We start from the raw sequence: 18693 nt of genomic DNA, 5'->3' as shown, positions 1-18693 counted from the left end.
AGTGGTCATCACGTTCGCTTTACACGTGAAAGGTCCTCGGTTCCAAACTGAGCGGAAACAGCTTTTTGCCTTGGACGTAAAACATTAATTGTTTGCATCGTCAGACGAGAGATTTAGTAATCTTTTCCTTTATAGGTTTTTCAACAAGCGATCACCACGAGATTGCTGGCTGTCTTCTCTGCACAAGTTTCTGTAGTGTAATGGTTATCACATTCACCTCACATACGAAAGGTCCCCAGTTTAAAACTGTGCTGAAACAGCTGTTGGCTTTTTCCAAAATTGTTTAAGTGGGGATCTACTGCTTTCTTCGTAAACACTACAAATGCCTTCTGCCAAGTGGATTTACCGAGCAGAAACAGAGTTTCTCTTTTGTGGGAAAACATGAAATGTTTGCAAAGTCAGGTGAGGTGTTTAATTATCTTTTCCTTAGTTCGCTCTTCCACAAGCGATCACCAGGAGATTGCTGGCAGTCTTCTCTGTGAAGGATTCCATAGTGTAGTGGTTGTCACGTTTGCCGCATGCGAAAGGTCCCCAGTTCGAAACTTGGTGGTAACAGCTGGTGGCTTTTTCCAAAATTGCTTAAGTAGGGATCTGTTGCTTTCTTCGTCAACACTACAAAGGCCTTCTGCCAAGCCGAGTTAAAAGAACGGTGGATCATTATCAAGTTTCTGTAGTGTAGTGGCCATCACGTTCGCCTAACACGCGAAAGGTCCTCGGTTCGAAACCGAGCAGAAACAGTGTTTCTCTTTCGTGGGTAAACATGAACTGTTTGCAAAGTCAGGGGAGGGATTTAGTTATCTTTACCTTTATTCGTTTTACAGCAAGCGATCACCAGGAGATTGCTGGCTGTGTTCTTTTTACAAGTTTCCATAGTGTAGTGGTTATCACGTTCGCCTCACACGCGAAAGGTCCCCAGTTCGAAACTGGGTGGAAACAGCTACTGGCTTTTTCCAAAATTGCTTAAGCCAGGCTCTGCTGCATTCTTAGTCAACACTACAAAGGCCTCTTCTGCCAAGTAGTGTTAAAAGAAGAGAGGCTCCCCGTCAGGTTTCTGTAGTGGTCATCACGTTCGCTTTACACGCGAAAGGTCCTCGGTTCCAAACTGAGCGGAAACAGCTTTTTGCCTTGGACGTAAAACATTAATTGTTTGCATCGTCAGACAAGAGATTTAGTAATCTTTTCCTTTATAGGTTTTTCAACAAGCGATCACCACGAGATTGCTGGCTGTCTTCTCTGCACAAGTTTCTGTAGTGTAATGGTTATCACATTCTCCTCACATACGAAAGGTCCCCAGTTTAAAACTGTTCTGAAACAGCTGTTGTCTTTTTCCAAAATTGTTTAAGTAGGGATCTACTGCTTTCTTCTTAAACACTACAAATGCCTTCTGCCAAGTGGATTTACCGAGCAGAGACAGTGTTTCTCTTTTGTGGGAAAAAATGAAATGTTTACAAAGTCAGGTGAGGTGTTTAATTATCTTTTCCTTAGTTCGCTCTTCCACAAGCGATCACCAGGAGATTGCTGGCAGTCATCTCTGCACGGGATTCCATAGTGTAGTGGTCATCACGTTCGCCTAAAGGTCCTCGGTTCGAAACCGAGCAGAAACAGTGTTTCTCTTTCGTGGGTAAACATGAACTGTTTGCAAAGTCAGGGGAGGGATTTAGTTATCTTTTCCTTTATTCGTTTTACAGCAAGCGATCACCAGGAGATTGCTGGCTGTTTTCTTTTTGCAAGTGTCCATAGTGTAGTGGTTATCACGTTCTCCTCACACGCGAAAGGTCCCCAGTTTTCGAAACTGGGTGGAAACAGCTAATGGCTTTTTCCAAAATTACTTAAACCAGGCTCTGCTGCATTCTTAGTCAACACTACAAAGGCCTCTTCTGCCAAGTAGTGTTAAAAGAAGAGAGGCTCCCCGTCAGGTTTCTGTAGTGGTCATCACGTTCGCTTTACACGCGAAAGGTCCTCGGTTCCAAACTGAGCGGAAACAGCTTTTTGCCTTGGACGTAAAACATTAATTGTTTGCATCGTCAGACGAGAGATTTAGTAATCTTTTCCTTCATAGGTTTTTCAACAAGCAATCACCACGAGATTGCTGGCTGTCTTCTCTGCACAAGTTTCTGTAGTGTAATGGTTATCACATTCACCTCACATACGAAATGTCCCCAGTTTAAAACTGTGCTGAAACAGCTGTTGGCTTTTTCCAAAATTGTTTAAGTAGGGATCTACTGCTTTCTTCGTAAACACTACAAATGCCTTCTGCCAAGTGAATTTACCGAGCAGAAACAGAGTTTCTCTTTTGTGGGAAAACATGAAATGTTTGCAAAGTCAGGTGAGGTGTTTAATTATCTTTTCCTTAGTTCGCTCTTCCACAAGCGATCACCAGGAGATTGCTGGCAGTCTTCTCTGCGAAGGATTCCATAGTGTAGTGGTTGTCACGTTTGCCGCATGCGAAAGGTCCCCAGTTCGAAACTTGGTGGTAACAGCTGGTGGCTTTTTCCAAAATTGCTTAAGTAGGGATCTGTTGCTTTCTTCGTCAACACTACAAAGGCCTTCTGCCAAGCCGAGTTAAAAGAACGGTGGATCGTAATCAAGTTTCTGTAGTGTAGTGGTCATCACCTTCGCCTAACACGCGAAAGGTCCTCGGTTCGAAACCGAGCAGAAACAGTGTTTCTCTTTCGTGGGTAAACATGAACTGTTTGCAAAGTCAGGGGAGGGATTTAGTTATCTTTTCCTTTATTCGTTTTACAGCAAGCGATCACCAGGAGATTGCTGGCTGTGTACTTTTCGCAAGTTTCCATAGTGTAGTGGTTATCACGTTCGCCTCACACGCGAAAGGTCCCCAGTTCGAAACTGGGTGGAAACAGCTACTGGCTTTTTCCAAAATTGCTTAAACCAGGCTCTGATGCATTCTTAGTCAACACTACAAAAGCCTCTTCTGCCAAGTAGTGTTAAAAGAAGAGAGGCTCCCCGTCAGGTTTCTGTAGTGGTCATCACGTTCGCTTTACACGCGAAAGGTCCTCGGTTCCAAACTGAGCGGAAACAGCTTTTTGCCTTGGACGTAAAACATTAATTGTTTGCATCGTCAGACGAGAGATTTAGTAGTCTTTTCCTTTATAGGTTTTTCAACAAGCGATCACCACGAGATTGCTGGCTGTCTTCTCTGCACAAGTTTCTGTAGTGTAATGGTTATCACATTCACCTCACATACGAAATGTCCCCAGTTTAAAACTGTGCTGAAACAGCTGTTGGCTTTTTCCAAAATTGTTTAAGTAGGGATCTACTGCTTTCTTCGTAAACAATACAATTGCCTTCTGCCAAGTGGATTTACCGAGCAGAGACAGTGTTTCTCTTTTTTGGGAAAACATGAAATGTTTGCAAAGTCAGGTGAGGTGTTTAATTATCTTTTCCTTAGTTCGCTCTTCCACAAGCGATCACCAGGAGATTGCTGGCAGTCATCTCTGCACGGGATTCCATAGTGCAGTGGTTGTCACGTTCGCCTCATGCGAAAGGTCCCCAGTTCGAAACTGGGCGGCAACAGCTGGTGGCTTTTTCCAAAATTGCTTAAGTAGGGATCTGTTGCTTTCTTCGTCAACACTACAAAGGCCTTCTGCCAAGCCGAGTTAAAAGAACGGTGGATCATAAGCAAGTTTCTGTAGTGTAGTGGTCATCACGTTCGCCTAACAAGCGAAAGGTCCTAGGTTCGAAACCGAGCAGAAACAGTGTTTCTCTTTCGTGGGTAAACATGAACTGTTTGCAAAGTCAGGGGAGGGATTTAGTTATCTTTTCCTTTATTCGTTTTACAGCAAGCGATCACCAGGAGATTGCTGGCTGTGTACTTTCAAGTTTCCATAGTGTAGTGGTTATCACGTTCGCCTCACACGCGAAAGGTCACCAGTTCGAAACTGGGTGGAAACATCTACTGGCTTTTTCCAAAATTGCTTAAGCCAGGCTCTGCTGCATTCTTAGTCAACACTACAAAAGCCTCTTCTGCCAAGTAGTGTTAAAAGAAGAGAGGCTCCCCGTCAGGTTTCTGTAGTGGTCATCACGTTCGCTTTACACGCGAAAGGTCCTCGGTTCCAAACTGAGCGGAAACAGCTTTTTGCCTTGGACGTAAAACATTAATTGTTTGCATCGTCAGACGAGAGATTTAGTAGTCTTTTCCTTTATAGGTTTTTCAACAAGCGATCACCACGAGATTGCTGGCTGTCTTCTCTGCACAAGTTTCTGTAGTGTAATGGTTATCACATTCACCTCACATACGAAATGTCTCCAGTTTAAAACTGTGCTGAAACAGCTGTTGGCTTTTTCCAAAATTGTTTAAGTAGGGATCTACTGCTTTCTTCGTAAACAATACAATTGCCTTCTGCCAAGTGGATTTACCGAGCAGAGACAGTGTTTCTCTTTTGTGGGAAAACATGAAATGTTTGCAAAGTCAGGTGAGGTGTTTAATTATCTTTTCCTTAGTTCGCTCTTCCACAAGCGATCACCAGGAGATTGCTGGCAGTCATCTCTGCACGGGATTCCATAGTGCAGTGGTTGTCACGTTCGCCTCATGCGAAAGGTCCCCAGTTCGAAACTGGGCGGCAACAGCTGGTGGCTTTTTCCAAAATTGCTTAAGTAGGGATCTGTTGCTTTCTTCGTCAACACTACAAAGGCCTTCTGCCAAGCCGAGTTAAAAGAACGGTGGATCGTAATCAAGTTTCTGTAGTGTAGTGGTCATCACGTTCGCCTAACAAGCGAAAGGTCCTTGGTTCGAAACCGAGCAGAAACAGTGTTTCTCTTTTGTGGGTAAACATGAACTGTTTGCAAAGTCAGGGGAGGGATTTAGTTATCTTTTCCTTTATTCATTTTACAGCAAGCGATCACCAGGAGATTGCTGGCTGTGTACTTTTTGCAAGTTTCCATAGTGTAGTGGTTATCACGTTCTCCTCACACGCGAAAGGTCCCCAGTTTTCGAAACTGGGTGGAAACAGCTAATGGCTTTTTCCAAAATTACTTAAACCAGGCTCTGCTGCATTCTTAGTCAACACTACAAAGGCCTCTTCTGCCAAGTAGTGTTAAAAGAAGAGAGGCTCCCCGTCAGGTTTCTGTAGTGGTCATCACGTTCGCTTTACACGCGAAAGGTCCTCGGTTCCAAACTGAGCGGAAACAGCTTTTTGCCTTGGACGTAAAACATTAATTGTTTGCATCGTCAGACGAGAGATTTAGTAATCTTTTCCTTCATAGGTTTTTCAACAAGCAATCACCACGAGATTGCTGGCTGTCTTCTCTGCACAAGTTTCTGTAGTGTAATGGTTATCACATTCACCTCACATACGAAATGTCCCCAGTTTAAAACTGTGCTGAAACAGCTGTTGGCTTTTTCCAAAATTGTTTAAGTAGGGATCTACTGCTTTCTTCGTAAACACTACAAATGCCTTCTGCCAAGTGAATTTACCGAGCAGAAACAGAGTTTCTCTTTTGTGGGAAAACATGAAATGTTTGCAAAGTCAGGTGAGGTGTTTAATTATCTTTTCCTTAGTTCGCTCTTCCACAAGCGATCACCAGGAGATTGCTGGCAGTCTTCTCTGTGAAGGATTCCATAGTGTAGTGGTTGTCACGTTTGCCGCATGCGAAAGGTCCCCAGTTCGAAACTTGGTGGTAACAGCTGGTGGCTTTTTCCAAAATTGCTTAAGTAGGGATCTGTTGCTTTCTTCGTCAACACTACAAAGGCCTTCTGCCAAGCCGAGTTAAAAGAACGGTGGATCGTAATCAAGTTTCTGTAGTGTAGTGGTCATCACCTTCGCCTAACACGCGAAAGGTCCTCGGTTCGAAACCGAGCAGAAACAGTGTTTCTCTTTCGTGGGTAAACATGAACTGTTTGCAAAGTCAGGGGAGGGATTTAGTTATCTTTTCCTTTATTCGTTTTACAGCAAGCGATCACCAGGAGATTGCTGGCTGTGTACTTTTTGCAAGTTTCCATAGTGTAGTGGTTATCACGTTCGCCTCACACGCGAAAGGTCCCCAGTTCGAAACTGGGTGGAAACAGCTACTGGCTTTTTCCAAAATTGCTTAAACCAGGCTCTGATGCATTCTTAGTCAACACTACAAAAGCCTCTTCTGCCAAGTAGTGTTAAAAGAAGAGAGGCTCCCCGTCAGGTTTCTGTAGTGGTCATCACGTTCGCTTTACACGCGAAAGGTCCTCGGTTCCAAACTGAGCGGAAACAGCTTTTTGCCTTGGACGTAAAACATTAATTGTTTGCATCGTCAGACGAGAGATTTAGTAGTCTTTTCCTTTATAGGTTTTTCAACAAGCGATCACCACGAGATTGCTGGCTGTCTTCTCTGCACAAGTTTCTGTAGTGTAATGGTTATCACATTCACCTCACATACGAAATGTCCCCAGTTTAAAACTGTGCTGAAACAGCTGTTGGCTTTTTCCAAAATTGTTTAAGTAGGGATCTACTGCTTTCTTCGTAAACAATACAATTGCCTTCTGCCAAGTGGATTTACCGAGCAGAGACAGTGTTTCTCTTTTTTGGGAAAACATGAAATGTTTGCAAAGTCAGGTGAGGTGTTTAATTATCTTTTCCTTAGTTCGCTCTTCCACAAGCGATCACCAGGAGATTGCTGGCAGTCATCTCTGCACGGGATTCCATAGTGCAGTGGTTGTCACGTTCGCCTCATGCGAAAGGTCCCCAGTTCGAAACTGGGCGGCAACAGCTGGTGGCTTTTTCCAAAATTGCTTAAGTAGGGATCTGTTGCTTTCTTCGTCAACACTACAAAGGCCTTCTGCCAAGCCGAGTTAAAAGAACGGTGGATCATAAGCAAGTTTCTGTAGTGTAGTGGTCATCACGTTCGCCTAACAAGCGAAAGGTCCTAGGTTCGAAACCGAGCAGAAACAGTGTTTCTCTTTCGTGGGTAAACATGAACTGTTTGCAAAGTCAGGGGAGGGATTTAGTTATCTTTTCCTTTATTCGTTTTACAGCAAGCGATCACCAGGAGATTGCTGGCTGTGTACTTTCAAGTTTCCATAGTGTAGTGGTTATCACGTTCGCCTCACACGCGAAAGGTCACCAGTTCGAAACTGGGTGGAAACAGCTACTGGCTTTTTCCAAAATTGCTTAAGCCAGGCTCTGCTGCATTCTTAGTCAACACTACAAAAGCCTCTTCTGCCAAGTAGTGTTAAAAGAAGAGAGGCTCCCCGTCAGGTTTCTGTAGTGGTCATCACGTTCGCTTTACACGCGAAAGGTCCTCGGTTCCAAACTGAGCGGAAACAGCTTTTTGCCTTGGACGTAAAACATTAATTGTTTGCATCGTCAGACGAGAGATTTAGTAGTCTTTTCCTTTATAGGTTTTTCAACAAGCGATCACCACGAGATTGCTGGCTGTCTTCTCTGCACAAGTTTCTGTAGTGTAATGGTTATCACATTCACCTCACATACGAAATGTCTCCAGTTTAAAACTGTGCTGAAACAGCTGTTGGCTTTTTCCAAAATTGTTTAAGTAGGGATCTACTGCTTTCTTCGTAAACAATACAATTGCCTTCTGCCAAGTGGATTTACCGAGCAGAGACAGTGTTTCTCTTTTGTGGGAAAACATGAAATGTTTGCAAAGTCAGGTGAGGTGTTTAATTATCTTTTCCTTAGTTCGCTCTTCCACAAGCGATCACCAGGAGATTGCTGGCAGTCATCTCTGCACGGGATTCCATAGTGCAGTGGTTGTCACGTTCGCCTCATGCGAAAGGTCCCCAGTTCGAAACTGGGCGGCAACAGCTGGTGGTTTTTTCCAAAATTGCTTAAGTAGGGATCTGTTGCTTTCTTCGTCAACACTACAAAGGCCTTCTGCCAAGCCGAGTTAAAAGAACGGTGGATCGTAATCAAGTTTCTGTAGTGTAGTGGTCATCACGTTCGCCTAACAAGCGAAAGGTCCTTGGTTCGAAACCGAGCAGAAACAGTGTTTCTCTTTTGTGGGTAAACATGAACTGTTTGCAAAGTCAGGGGAGGGATTTAGTTATCTTTTCCTTTATTCATTTTACAGCAAGCGATCACCAGGAGATTGCTGGCTGTGTACTTTTTGCAAGTTTCCATAGTGTAGTGGTTATCACGTTCTCCTCACACGCGAAAGGTCCCCAGTTTTCGAAACTGGGTGGAAACAGCTAATGGCTTTTTCCAAAATTACTTAAACCAGGCTCTGCTGCATTCTTAGTCAACACTACAAAGGCCTCTTCTGCCAAGTAGTGTTAAAAGAAGAGAGGCTCCCCGTCAGGTTTCTGTAGTGGTCATCACGTTCGCTTTACACGCGAAAGGTCCTCGGTTCCAAACTGAGCGGAAACAGCTTTTTGCCTTGGACGTAAAACATTAATTGTTTGCATCGTCAGACGAGAGATTTAGTAATCTTTTCCTTCATAGGTTTTTCAACAAGCAATCACCACGAGATTGCTGGCTGTCTTCTCTGCACAAGTTTCTGTAGTGTAATGGTTATCACATTCACCTCACATACGAAATGTCCCCAGTTTAAAACTGTGCTGAAACAGCTGTTGGCTTTTTCCAAAATTGTTTAAGTAGGGATCTACTGCTTTCTTCGTAAACACTACAAATGCCTTCTGCCAAGTGAATTTACCGAGCAGAAACAGAGTTTCTCTTTTGTGGGAAAACATGAAATGTTTGCAAAGTCAGGTGAGGTGTTTAATTATCTTTTCCTTAGTTCGCTCTTCCACAAGCGATCACCAGGAGATTGCTGGCAGTCTTCTCTGTGAAGGATTCCATAGTGTAGTGGTTGTCACGTTTGCCGCATGCGAAAGGTCCCCAGTTCGAAACTTGGTGGTAACAGCTGGTGGCTTTTTCCAAAATTGCTTAAGTAGGGATCTGTTGCTTTCTTCGTCAACACTACAAAGGCCTTCTGCCAAGCCGAGTTAAAAGAACGGTGGATCGTAATCAAGTTTCTGTAGTGTAGTGGTCATCACCTTCGCCTAACACGCGAAAGGTCCTCGGTTCGAAACCGAGCAGAAACAGTGTTTCTCTTTCGTGGGTAAACATGAACTGTTTGCAAAGTCAGGAGAGGGATTTAGTTATCTTTTCCTTTATTCGTTTTACAGCAAGCGATCACCAGGAGATTGCTGGCTGTGTACTTTTTGCAAGTTTCCATAGTGTAGTGGTTATCACGTTCGCCTCACACGCGAAAGGTCCCCAGTTCGAAACTGGGTGGAAACAGCTACTGGCTTTTTCCAAAATTGCTTAAACCAGGCTCTGATGCATTCTTAGTCAACACTACAAAAGCCTCTTCTGCCAAGTAGTGTTAAAAGAAGAGAGGCTCCCCGTCAGGTTTCTGTAGTGGTCATCACGTTCGCTTTACACGCGAAAGGTCCTCGGTTCCAAACTGAGCGGAAACAGCTTTTTGCCTTGGACGTAAAACATTAATTGTTTGCATCGTCAGACGAGAGATTTAGTAGTCTTTTCCTTTATAGGTTTTTCAACAAGCGATCACCACGAGATTGCTGGCTGTCTTCTCTGCACAAGTTTCTGTAGTGTAATGGTTATCACATTCACCTCACATACGAAATGTCCCCAGTTTAAAACTGTGCTGAAACAGCTGTTGGCTTTTTCCAAAATTGTTTAAGTAGGGATCTACTGCTTTCTTCGTAAACAATACAATTGCCTTCTGCCAAGTGGATTTACCGAGCAGAGACAGTGTTTCTCTTTTTTGGGAAAACATGAAATGTTTGCAAAGTCAGGTGAGGTGTTTAATTATCTTTTCCTTAGTTCGCTCTTCCACAAGCGATCACCAGGAGATTGCTGGCAGTCATCTCTGCACGGGATTCCATAGTGCAGTGGTTGTCACGTTCGCCTCATGCGAAAGGTCCCCAGTTCGAAACTGGGCGGCAACAGCTGGTGGCTTTTTCCAAAATTGCTTAAGTAGGGATCTGTTGCTTTCTTCGTCAACACTACAAAGGCCTTCTGCCAAGCCGAGTTAAAAGAACGGTGGATCATAAGCAAGTTTCTGTAGTGTAGTGGTCATCACGTTCGCCTAACAAGCGAAAGGTCCTAGGTTCGAAACCGAGCAGAAACAGTGTTTCTCTTTCGTGGGTAAACATGAACTGTTTGCAAAGTCAGGGGAGGGATTTAGTTATCTTTTCCTTTATTCGTTTTACAGCAAGCGATCACCAGGAGATTGCTGGCTGTGTACTTTCAAGTTTCCATAGTGTAGTGGTTATCACGTTCGCCTCACACGCGAAAGGTCACCAGTTCGAAACTGGGTAGAAACAGCTACTGGCTTTTTCCAAAATTGCTTAAGCCAGGCTCTGCTGCATTCTTAGTCAACACTACAAAAGCCTCTTCTGCCAAGTAGTGTTAAAAGAAGAGAGGCTCCCCGTCAGGTTTCTGTAGTGGTCATCACGTTCGCTTTACACGCGAAAGGTCCTCGGTTCCAAACTGAGCGGAAACAGCTTTTTGCCTTGGACGTAAAACATTAATTGTTTGCATCGTCAGACGAGAGATTTAGTAGTCTTTTCCTTTATAGGTTTTTCAACAAGCGATCACCACGAGATTGCTGGCTGTCTTCTCTGCACAAGTTTCTGTAGTGTAATGGTTATCACATTCACCTCACATACGAAATGTCTCCAGTTTAAAACTGTGCTGAAACAGCTGTTGGCTTTTTCCAAAATTGTTTAAGTAGGGATCTACTGCTTTCTTCGTAAACAATACAATTGCCTTCTGCCAAGTGGATTTACCGAGCAGAGACAGTGTTTCTCTTTTGTGGGAAAACATGAAATGTTTGCAAAGTCAGGTGAGGTGTTTAATTATCTTTTCCTTAGTTCGCTCTTCCACAAGCGATCACCAGGAGATTGCTGGCAGTCATCTCTGCACGGGATTCCATAGTGCAGTGGTTGTCACGTTCGCCTCATGTGAAAGGTCCCCAGTTCGAAACTGGGCGGCAACAGCTGGTGGCTTTTTCCAAAATTGCTTAAGTAGGGATCTGTTGCTTTCTTCGTCAACACTACAAAGGCCTTCTGCCAAGCCGAGTTAAAAGAACGGTGGATCGTAATCAAGTTTCTGTAGTGTAGTGGTCATCACGTTCGCCTAACAAGCGAAAGGTCCTTGGTTCGAAACCGAGCAGAAACAGTGTTTCTCTTTTGTGGGTAAACATGAACTGTTTGCAAAGTCAGGGGAGGGATTTAGTTATCTTTTCCTTTATTCATTTTACAGCAAGCGATCACCAGGAGATTGCTGGCTGTGTACTTTTTGCAAGTTTCCATAGTGTAGTGGTTATCACGTTCTCCTCACACGCGAAAGGTCCCCAGTTTTCGAAACTGGGTGGAAACAGCTAATGGCTTTTTCCAAAATTACTTAAACCAGGCTCTGCTGCATTCTTAGTCAACACTACAAAGGCCTCTTCTGCCAAGTAGTGTTAAAAGAAGAGAGGCTCCCCGTCAGGTTTCTGTAGTGGTCATCACGTTCGCTTTACACGCGAAAGGTCCTCGGTTCCAAACTGAGCGGAAACAGCTTTTTGCCTTGGACGTAAAACATTAATTGTTTGCATCGTCAGACGAGAGATTTAGTAATCTTTTCCTTTATAGGTTTTTCAACAAGCAATCACCACGAGATTGCTGGCTGTCTTCTCTGCACAAGTTTCTGTAGTGTAATGGTTATCAGATTCACCTCACATACGAAAGGTCCCCAGTTTAAAACTGTGCTGAAACAGCTGTTGGCTTTTTCCAAAATTGTTTAAGTGGGGATCTACTGCTTTCTTCGTAAACAATACAATTGCCTTCTGCCAAGTGGATTTACCGAGCAGAGACAGTGTTTCTCTTTTGTGGGAAAACATGAAATGTTTACAAAGTCAGGTGAGGTGTTTAATTATCTTTTCCTTAGTTCGCTCTTCCACAAGCGATCACCAGGAGATTGCTGGCAGTCATCTCTGCACGGGACTCCATAGTGTAGTGGTTGTCACGTTCGCCTCATGCGAAAGGTCTCTAGTTTGAAACTGTTCTGAAACAGCTGTTGGCTTTTTCCAAAATTGTTTAAGTAGGGATCTACTGCTTTCTTCGTAAACACTACAAATGCCTTCTGCCAAGTGGATTTACCGAGCAGAGACAGTGTTTCTCTTTTGTGGGAAAACATGAAATGTTTGCAAAGTCAGGAGAGGTGTTTAATTATCTTTTCCTTAGTTCGCTCTTCCACAAGCAATCACCAGGAGATTGCTGGCAGTCGTCTCTGCGCGGGATTCCATAGTGTAGTGGTTGTCACGTTCGCCTCATGCGAAAGGTCCCCAGTTCGAAACTGGGCGGCAACAGCTGGTGGCTTTTTCCAAAATTGCTTAAGTAGGGATCTGTTGCTTTCTTCGTCAACACTACAAAGGCCTTCTGCCAAGCCGAGTTAAAAGAACGGTGGATCGTTATCAAGTTTCTGTAGTGTAGTGGTCATCACGTTCGCCTAACACGCGAAAGGTCCTCGGTTCGAAACCGAGCAGAAACAGTGTTTGTCCTTTGTGGGTAAAGATAAACTGTTTGCAAAGTCAGGGGAGGGATTTAGTTATCTTTTCCTTTATTCGTTTTACAGCAAGCGATCACCAGGAGATTGCTGGCTGTGTACATTTTGCAAGTTTCCATAGTGTAGTGGTTATGTTCGCCTCACACGCGAAAGGTCCCCAGTTCGAAACTGGGTGGAAACAGCTACTGGCTTTTTCCAAATTTGCTTAAGCCAGGCTCTGCTGCATTCTTAGTCAACACTACAAAGGCCTCTTCTGCCAAGTAGTGTTAAAATAAGAGAGGCTCCCCGTCAGGTTTCTGTAGTGGTCATCACGTTCGCTTTACACGCGAAAGGTCCTCGGTTCCAAACTGAGCGGAAACAGCTTTTTGCCTTGGACGTAAAACATTAATTGTTTGCATCGTCAGACGAGAGATTTAGTAATCTTTTCCTTTATAGGTTTTTCAACAAGCGATCACCACGAGATTGCTGGCTGTCTTCTCTGCACAAGTTTCTGTAGTGTAATGGTTATCACGTTCACCTCACATACGAAAGGTCCCCAGTTTAAAACTGTGCTGAAACAGCTGTTGGCTTTTTCCAAAATTGTTTAAGTGGGGATCTACTGCTTTCTTCGTAAACAATACAATTGCCTTCTGCCAAGTGGATTTACCGAGCAGAGACAGTGTTTCTCTTTTGTGGGAAAACATGAAATGTTTGCAAAGTCAGGTGAGGTGTTTAATTATCTTTTCCTTAGTTCGCTCTTCCACAAGCGATCACCAGGAGATTGCTGGCAGTCATCTCTGCACGGGATTCCATAGTGTAGTGGTTGTCACGTTCGCCTCATGCGAGAGGTCCCCAGTTCGAACCTGGGTGGCAACAGCTGGTGGCTTATTCCAAAATTGCTTAAGTAGGGATCTGTTGCTTTATTCGTCAACACTACAAAGGCCTTCTGCCAAGCCGAGTTAAAAGAACAGTGGATTCTAATCAAGTTTCTGTAGTGTAGTGGTCATCACGTTTGCCTAACACGCGAAAGGTCCTCGGTTTGAAACCGAGCAGAAACAGTGTTTCTCTTTTGTGGGTAAACATGAACTGTTTGCAAAGTCAGGGGAGGGATTTAGTTATCTTTTCGTTTATTCGTTTTACAGCAAGCGATCACCAGGAGATTGCTGGCTGTGTACTTTTTGCAAGTTTCCATAGTGTAGTGGTTATCACGTTTGCCTCACACGCGAAAGGTCCCCAGTACGAGACTGGGTGGAAACAGGCATTGGCTTTTTCCAAAATTGCTTAAGCCAGGCTCTGCTGCATTCTTAGTCAACACTACAAAGGCCTCTTCTGCCAAGTAGTGTTAAAAGAAGAGAGGCTCCCCGTCAGGTTTCTGTAGTGGTCATCACGTTTGCTTTACACGCGAAAGGTCCTCGGTTCCAAACTGAGCGGAAACAGCTTTTTGCCTTGGACGTAAAACATTAATTGTTTGCATCGTCAGACGAGAGATTTAGTAATCTTTTCCTTTATAGGTTTTTCAACAAGCGATCACCACGAGATTGCTGGCTGTCTTCTCTGCACAAGTTTCTGTAGTGTAATGGTTATCACGTTCACCTCACACACAAAAGGTCCCCAGTTTGAAACTGTTTTGAAACAGCTGTTGGCTTTTTCCAAAATTGTTTAAGTAGGGATCTACTGCTTTCTTCGTAAACACTACAAATGCCCTCTGCCAAGTGGATTTACCGAGCAGAAACAGAGTTTCTCTTTTGTGGGAAAACATGAAATGTTTGCAAAGTCAGGTGAGGTGTTTAATTATCTTTTCCTTAGTTCGCTCTTCCACAAGCGATCACCAGGAGATTGCTGGCAGTCATCTCTGCACGGGATTCCATAGTGTAGTGGTTGTCACGTTCGCCTCATGCGAAAGGTCCCTATTTCGAAACTGGGTGGCAACAACTGGTGGCTTTTTCCAAAATTGCTTAAGTAGGGATCTGTTGCTTTATTCGTCAACACTACAAAGGCCTTCTGCCAAGCCGAGTTAAAAGAACGGTGGATCATAATCAAGTTTCTGTAGTGTAGTGGCCATCACGTTCGCCTAACACGCGAAAGGTCCTCGGTTCGAAACCGAGCAGAAACAGTGTTTCTCTTTCGTGGGTAAACATGAACTGTTTGCAAAGTCAGGGGAGGGATTTAGTTATCTTTTCCTTTATTCGTTTTACAGCAAGCGATTACCAGGATATTGCTGGCTGTTTTCTTTTTGCAAGTGTCCATAGTGTAGTGGTTATCACGTTCTCCTCACACGCGAAAGGTCCCCAGTTTTCGACACTGGGTGGAAACAGCTAATGGCTTTTTCCAAAATTACTTAAACCAGGCTCTGCTGCATTCTTAGTCAACACTACAAAGGCCTCTTCTGCCAAGTAGTGTTAAAAGAAGAGAGGCTCCCCGTCAGGTTTCTGTAGTGGTCATCACGTTCGCTTTACACGCGAAAGGTCCTCGGTTCCAAACTGAGCGGAAACAGCTTTTTGCCTTGGACGTAAAACATTAATTGTTTGCATCGTCAGACGAGAGATTTAGTAATCTTTTCCTTTATAGGTTTTTCAACAAGCGATCACCAAGAGATTGCTGGATGTCGTCTCTGCACAAGTTTCTGTAGTGTAATGGTTATCATGTTCACCTCACACACAAAAGGTCCCCAGTTTGAAACTGTTTTGAAACAGCTGTTGGCTTTTTCCAAAATTGTTTAAGTAGGGATCTACTGCTTTCTTCGTAAACACTACAAATGCCTTCTGCCAAGTGGATTTACCGAGCAGAAACAGAGTTTCTCTTTTGTGGGAAAACATGAAATGTTTGCAAAGTCAGGTGAGGTGTTTAATTATCTTTTCCTTAGTTCGCTCTTCGACAAGCGATCACCAGGAGATTGCTGGCAGTCATCGCTGCACAGGATTCCATAGTGTAGTGGTTGTCACGTTCGCCTCATGCGAAAGGTCCCCAGTTCGAAACTGGGCGGCAACAGCTGGTGGCTTTTTCCAAAATTGCTTAAGTAGGGATCTGTTGCTTTCTTCGTCAACACTACAAAAGCCTTCTGCCAAGCCGAGTTAAAAGAACGGTGGATTCTAATTAAGTTTCTGTAGTGTAGTGGTCATCACGTTCGCCTAACACGCGAAAACTCCTCGGTTCGAAACCGAGCAGAAACAGTGTTTCTCTTTTGTGGGTAAACATGAACTGTTTGCAAAGTCAGGGGAGGGATTTAGTTATCTTTTCCTTTATTCGTTTTACAGCAAGCGATCACCAGGAGATTGCTGGCTGTTTTCTTTTTGCAAGTGTCCATAGTGTAGTGGTTATCACGTTCTCCTCACACGAGAAAGGTCCCCAGTTCGAAACTGGGTGGAAACAGCTAATGGCTTTTTCCAAAATTACTTAAACCAGGCTCTGCTGCATTCTTAGTCAACACTACAAAGGCCTCTTCTGCCAAGTAGTGTTAAAAGAAGAGAGCCTCCCCGTCAGGTTTCTCTAGTGGTCATCACGTTCGCTTTACACGCGAAAGGTCCTCGGTTCCAAACTGAGCGGAAACAGCTTTTTGCCTTGGACGTAAAACATGAACTGTTTGCAAAGTCAGGGGAGGGATTTAGTTATCTTTTCCTTTATTCGTTTTACAGCAAGCGATCACCAGGAGATTGCTGGCTGTGTACTTTCAAGTTTCCATAGTGTAGTGGTTATCACGTTCGCCTCACACGCGAAAGGTCCCCAGTTCGAAACTGGGTGGAAACAGCTACTGGCTTTTTCCAAAATTGCTTAAGCCAGGCTCTGCTGCATTCTTAGTCAACACTACAAAGGCCTCTTCTGCCAAGTAGTGTTAAAAGAAGAGAGGCTCCCCGTCAGGTTTCTGTAGTGGTCATCACGTTCGCTTTACACGTGAAAGGTCCTCGGTTCCAAACTGAGCGGAAACAGCTTTTTGCCTTGGACGTAAAACATTAATTGTTTGCATCGTCAGACGAGAGATTTAGTAATCTTTTCCTTTATAGGTTTTTCAACAAGCGATCACCACGAGATTGCTGGCTGTCTTCTCTGCACAAGTTTCTGTAGTGTAATGGTTATCACATTCACCTCACATACGAAAGGTCCCCAGTTTAAAACTGTGCTGAAACAGCTGTTGGCTTTTTCCAAAATTGTTTAAGTGGGGATCTACTGCTTTCTTCGTAAACACTACAAATGCCTTCTGCCAAGTGGATTTACCGAGCAGAAACAGAGTTTCTCTTTTGTGGGAAAACATGAAATGTTTGCAAAGTCAGGTGAGGTGTTTAATTATCTTTTCCTTAGTTCGCTCTTCCACAAGCGATCACCAGGAGATTGCTGGCAGTCTTCTCTGTGAAGGATTCCATAGTGTAGTGGTTGTCACGTTTGCCGCATGCGAAAGGTCCCCAGTTCGAAACTTGGTGGTAACAGCTGGTGGCTTTTTCCAAAATTGCTTAAGTAGGGATCTGTTGCTTTCTTCGTCAACACTACAAAGGCCTTCTGCCAAGCCGAGTTAAAAGAACGGTGGATCATTATCAAGTTTCTGTAGTGTAGTGGCCATCACGTTCGCCTAACACGCGAAAGGTCCTCGGTTCGAAACCGAGCAGAAACAGTGTTTCTCTTTCGTGGGTAAACATGAACTGTTTGCAAAGTCAGGGGAGGGATTTAGTTATCTTTACCTTTATTCGTTTTACAGCAAGCGATCACCAGGAGATTGCTGGCTGTGTTCTTTTTACAAGTTTCCATAGTGTAGTGGTTATCACGTTCGCCTCACACGCGAAAGGTCCCCAGTTCGAAACTGGGTGGAAACAGCTACTGGCTTTTTCCAAAATTGCTTAAGCCAGGCTCTGCTGCATTCTTAGTCAACACTACAAAGGCCTCTTCTGCCAAGTAGTGTTAAAAGAAGAGAGGCTCCCCGTCAGGTTTCTGTAGTGGTCATCACGTTCGCTTTACACGCGAAAGGTCCTCGGTTCCAAACTGAGCGGAAACAGCTTTTTGCCTTGGACGTAAAACATTAATTGTTTGCATCGTCAGACAAGAGATTTAGTAATCTTTTCCTTTATAGGTTTTTCAACAAGCGATCACCACGAGATTGCTGGCTGTCTTCTCTGCACAAGTTTCTGTAGTGTAATGGTTATCACATTCTCCTCACATACGAAAGGTCCCCAGTTTAAAACTGTTCTGAAACAGCTGTTGTCTTTTTCCAAAATTGTTTAAGTAGGGATCTACTGCTTTCTTCTTAAACACTACAAATGCCTTCTGCCAAGTGGATTTACCGAGCAGAGACAGTGTTTCTCTTTTGTGGGAAAAAATGAAATGTTTACAAAGTCAGGTGAGGTGTTTAATTATCTTTTCCTTAGTTCGCTCTTCCACAAGCGATCACCAGGAGATTGCTGGCAGTCATCTCTGCACGGGATTCCATAGTGTAGTGGTCATCACGTTCGCCTAAAGGTCCTCGGTTCGAAACCGAGCAGAAACAGTGTTTCTCTTTCGTGGGTAAACATGAACTGTTTGCAAAGTCAGGGGAGGGATTTAGTTATCTTTTCCTTTATTCGTTTTACAGCAAGCGATCACCAGGAGATTGCTGGCTGTTTTCTTTTTGCAAGTGTCCATAGTGTAGTGGTTATCACGTTCTCCTCACACGCGAAAGGTCCCCAGTTTTCGAAACTGGGTGGAAACAGCTAATGGCTTTTTCCAAAATTACTTAAACCAGGCTCTGCTGCATTCTTAGTCAACACTACAAAGGCCTCTTCTGCCAAGTAGTGTTAAAAGAAGAGAGGCTCCCCGTCAGGTTTCTGTAGTGGTCATCACGTTCGCTTTACACGCGAAAGGTCCTCGGTTCCAAACTGAGCGGAAACAGCTTTTTGCCTTGGACGTAAAACATTAATTGTTTGCATCGTCAGACGAGAGATTTAGTAATCTTTTCCTTTATAGGTTTTTCAACAAGCAATCACCACGAGATTGCTGGCTGTCTTCTCTGCACAAGTTTCTGTAGTGTAATGGTTATCACATTCACCTCACATACGAAATGTCCCCAGTTTAAAACTGTGCTGAAACAGCTGTTGGCTTTTTCCAAAATTGTTTAAGTAGGGATCTACTGCTTTCTTCGTAAACACTACAAATGCCTTCTGCCAAGTGAATTTACCGAGCAGAAACAGAGTTTCTCTTTTGTGGGAAAACATGAAATGTTTGCAAAGTCAGGTGAGGTGTTTAATTATCTTTTCCTTAGTTCGCTCTTCCACAAGCGATCACCAGGAGATTG

General features: G+C 43.9%; 19 non-coding genes across 19 annotated transcripts; all 19 read left to right on the top strand.

Moving 5' to 3' along the window:
* Positions 1-664: 664 nt before the first annotated feature.
* On the top strand, positions 665-737 carry trnav-aac (transfer RNA valine (anticodon AAC)). Its single transcript has one exon. It is a non-coding gene; the product is annotated as a tRNA-Val (tRNA).
* Positions 738-863: 126 nt separating this feature from the next.
* On the top strand, positions 864-936 carry trnav-cac (transfer RNA valine (anticodon CAC)). The gene has a single exon. It is a non-coding gene; the product is annotated as a tRNA-Val (tRNA).
* A 1652-nt stretch (positions 937-2588) lies between these two features.
* Positions 2589-2661, top strand: trnav-aac (transfer RNA valine (anticodon AAC)). Its single transcript has one exon. It is a non-coding gene; the product is annotated as a tRNA-Val (tRNA).
* A 126-nt stretch (positions 2662-2787) lies between these two features.
* trnav-cac (transfer RNA valine (anticodon CAC)) lies at positions 2788-2860 on the top strand. Its single transcript has one exon. It is a non-coding gene; the product is annotated as a tRNA-Val (tRNA).
* A 783-nt stretch (positions 2861-3643) lies between these two features.
* On the top strand, positions 3644-3716 carry trnav-aac (transfer RNA valine (anticodon AAC)). The gene has a single exon. It is a non-coding gene; the product is annotated as a tRNA-Val (tRNA).
* Positions 3717-4695: 979 nt separating this feature from the next.
* Positions 4696-4768, top strand: trnav-aac (transfer RNA valine (anticodon AAC)). Its single transcript has one exon. It is a non-coding gene; the product is annotated as a tRNA-Val (tRNA).
* Positions 4769-5752: 984 nt separating this feature from the next.
* trnav-aac (transfer RNA valine (anticodon AAC)) lies at positions 5753-5825 on the top strand. The gene has a single exon. It is a non-coding gene; the product is annotated as a tRNA-Val (tRNA).
* Positions 5826-5951: 126 nt separating this feature from the next.
* trnav-cac (transfer RNA valine (anticodon CAC)) lies at positions 5952-6024 on the top strand. Its single transcript has one exon. It is a non-coding gene; the product is annotated as a tRNA-Val (tRNA).
* A 783-nt stretch (positions 6025-6807) lies between these two features.
* Positions 6808-6880, top strand: trnav-aac (transfer RNA valine (anticodon AAC)). Its single transcript has one exon. It is a non-coding gene; the product is annotated as a tRNA-Val (tRNA).
* Positions 6881-7859: 979 nt separating this feature from the next.
* Positions 7860-7932, top strand: trnav-aac (transfer RNA valine (anticodon AAC)). The gene has a single exon. It is a non-coding gene; the product is annotated as a tRNA-Val (tRNA).
* Positions 7933-8916: 984 nt separating this feature from the next.
* On the top strand, positions 8917-8989 carry trnav-aac (transfer RNA valine (anticodon AAC)). Its single transcript has one exon. It is a non-coding gene; the product is annotated as a tRNA-Val (tRNA).
* Positions 8990-9115: 126 nt separating this feature from the next.
* trnav-cac (transfer RNA valine (anticodon CAC)) lies at positions 9116-9188 on the top strand. Its single transcript has one exon. It is a non-coding gene; the product is annotated as a tRNA-Val (tRNA).
* A 783-nt stretch (positions 9189-9971) lies between these two features.
* On the top strand, positions 9972-10044 carry trnav-aac (transfer RNA valine (anticodon AAC)). Its single transcript has one exon. It is a non-coding gene; the product is annotated as a tRNA-Val (tRNA).
* A 979-nt stretch (positions 10045-11023) lies between these two features.
* Positions 11024-11096, top strand: trnav-aac (transfer RNA valine (anticodon AAC)). Its single transcript has one exon. It is a non-coding gene; the product is annotated as a tRNA-Val (tRNA).
* A 1280-nt stretch (positions 11097-12376) lies between these two features.
* trnav-aac (transfer RNA valine (anticodon AAC)) lies at positions 12377-12449 on the top strand. Its single transcript has one exon. It is a non-coding gene; the product is annotated as a tRNA-Val (tRNA).
* A 2034-nt stretch (positions 12450-14483) lies between these two features.
* trnav-aac (transfer RNA valine (anticodon AAC)) lies at positions 14484-14556 on the top strand. The gene has a single exon. It is a non-coding gene; the product is annotated as a tRNA-Val (tRNA).
* Positions 14557-16114: 1558 nt separating this feature from the next.
* Positions 16115-16187, top strand: trnav-cac (transfer RNA valine (anticodon CAC)). The gene has a single exon. It is a non-coding gene; the product is annotated as a tRNA-Val (tRNA).
* A 783-nt stretch (positions 16188-16970) lies between these two features.
* trnav-aac (transfer RNA valine (anticodon AAC)) lies at positions 16971-17043 on the top strand. The gene has a single exon. It is a non-coding gene; the product is annotated as a tRNA-Val (tRNA).
* Positions 17044-17169: 126 nt separating this feature from the next.
* trnav-cac (transfer RNA valine (anticodon CAC)) lies at positions 17170-17242 on the top strand. The gene has a single exon. It is a non-coding gene; the product is annotated as a tRNA-Val (tRNA).
* The last annotated feature ends 1451 nt before the right edge of the window (positions 17243-18693 follow it).

The sequence above is a fragment of the Garra rufa genome, chromosome 1, assembly GCF_049309525.1.
Source record: "Garra rufa chromosome 1, GarRuf1.0, whole genome shotgun sequence".
Taxonomy (NCBI): domain Eukaryota; kingdom Metazoa; phylum Chordata; class Actinopteri; order Cypriniformes; family Cyprinidae; genus Garra; species Garra rufa.
Note: the sequence above shows the minus strand (reverse complement) of the source record. Positions and strands in the feature narration are given on the sequence as shown.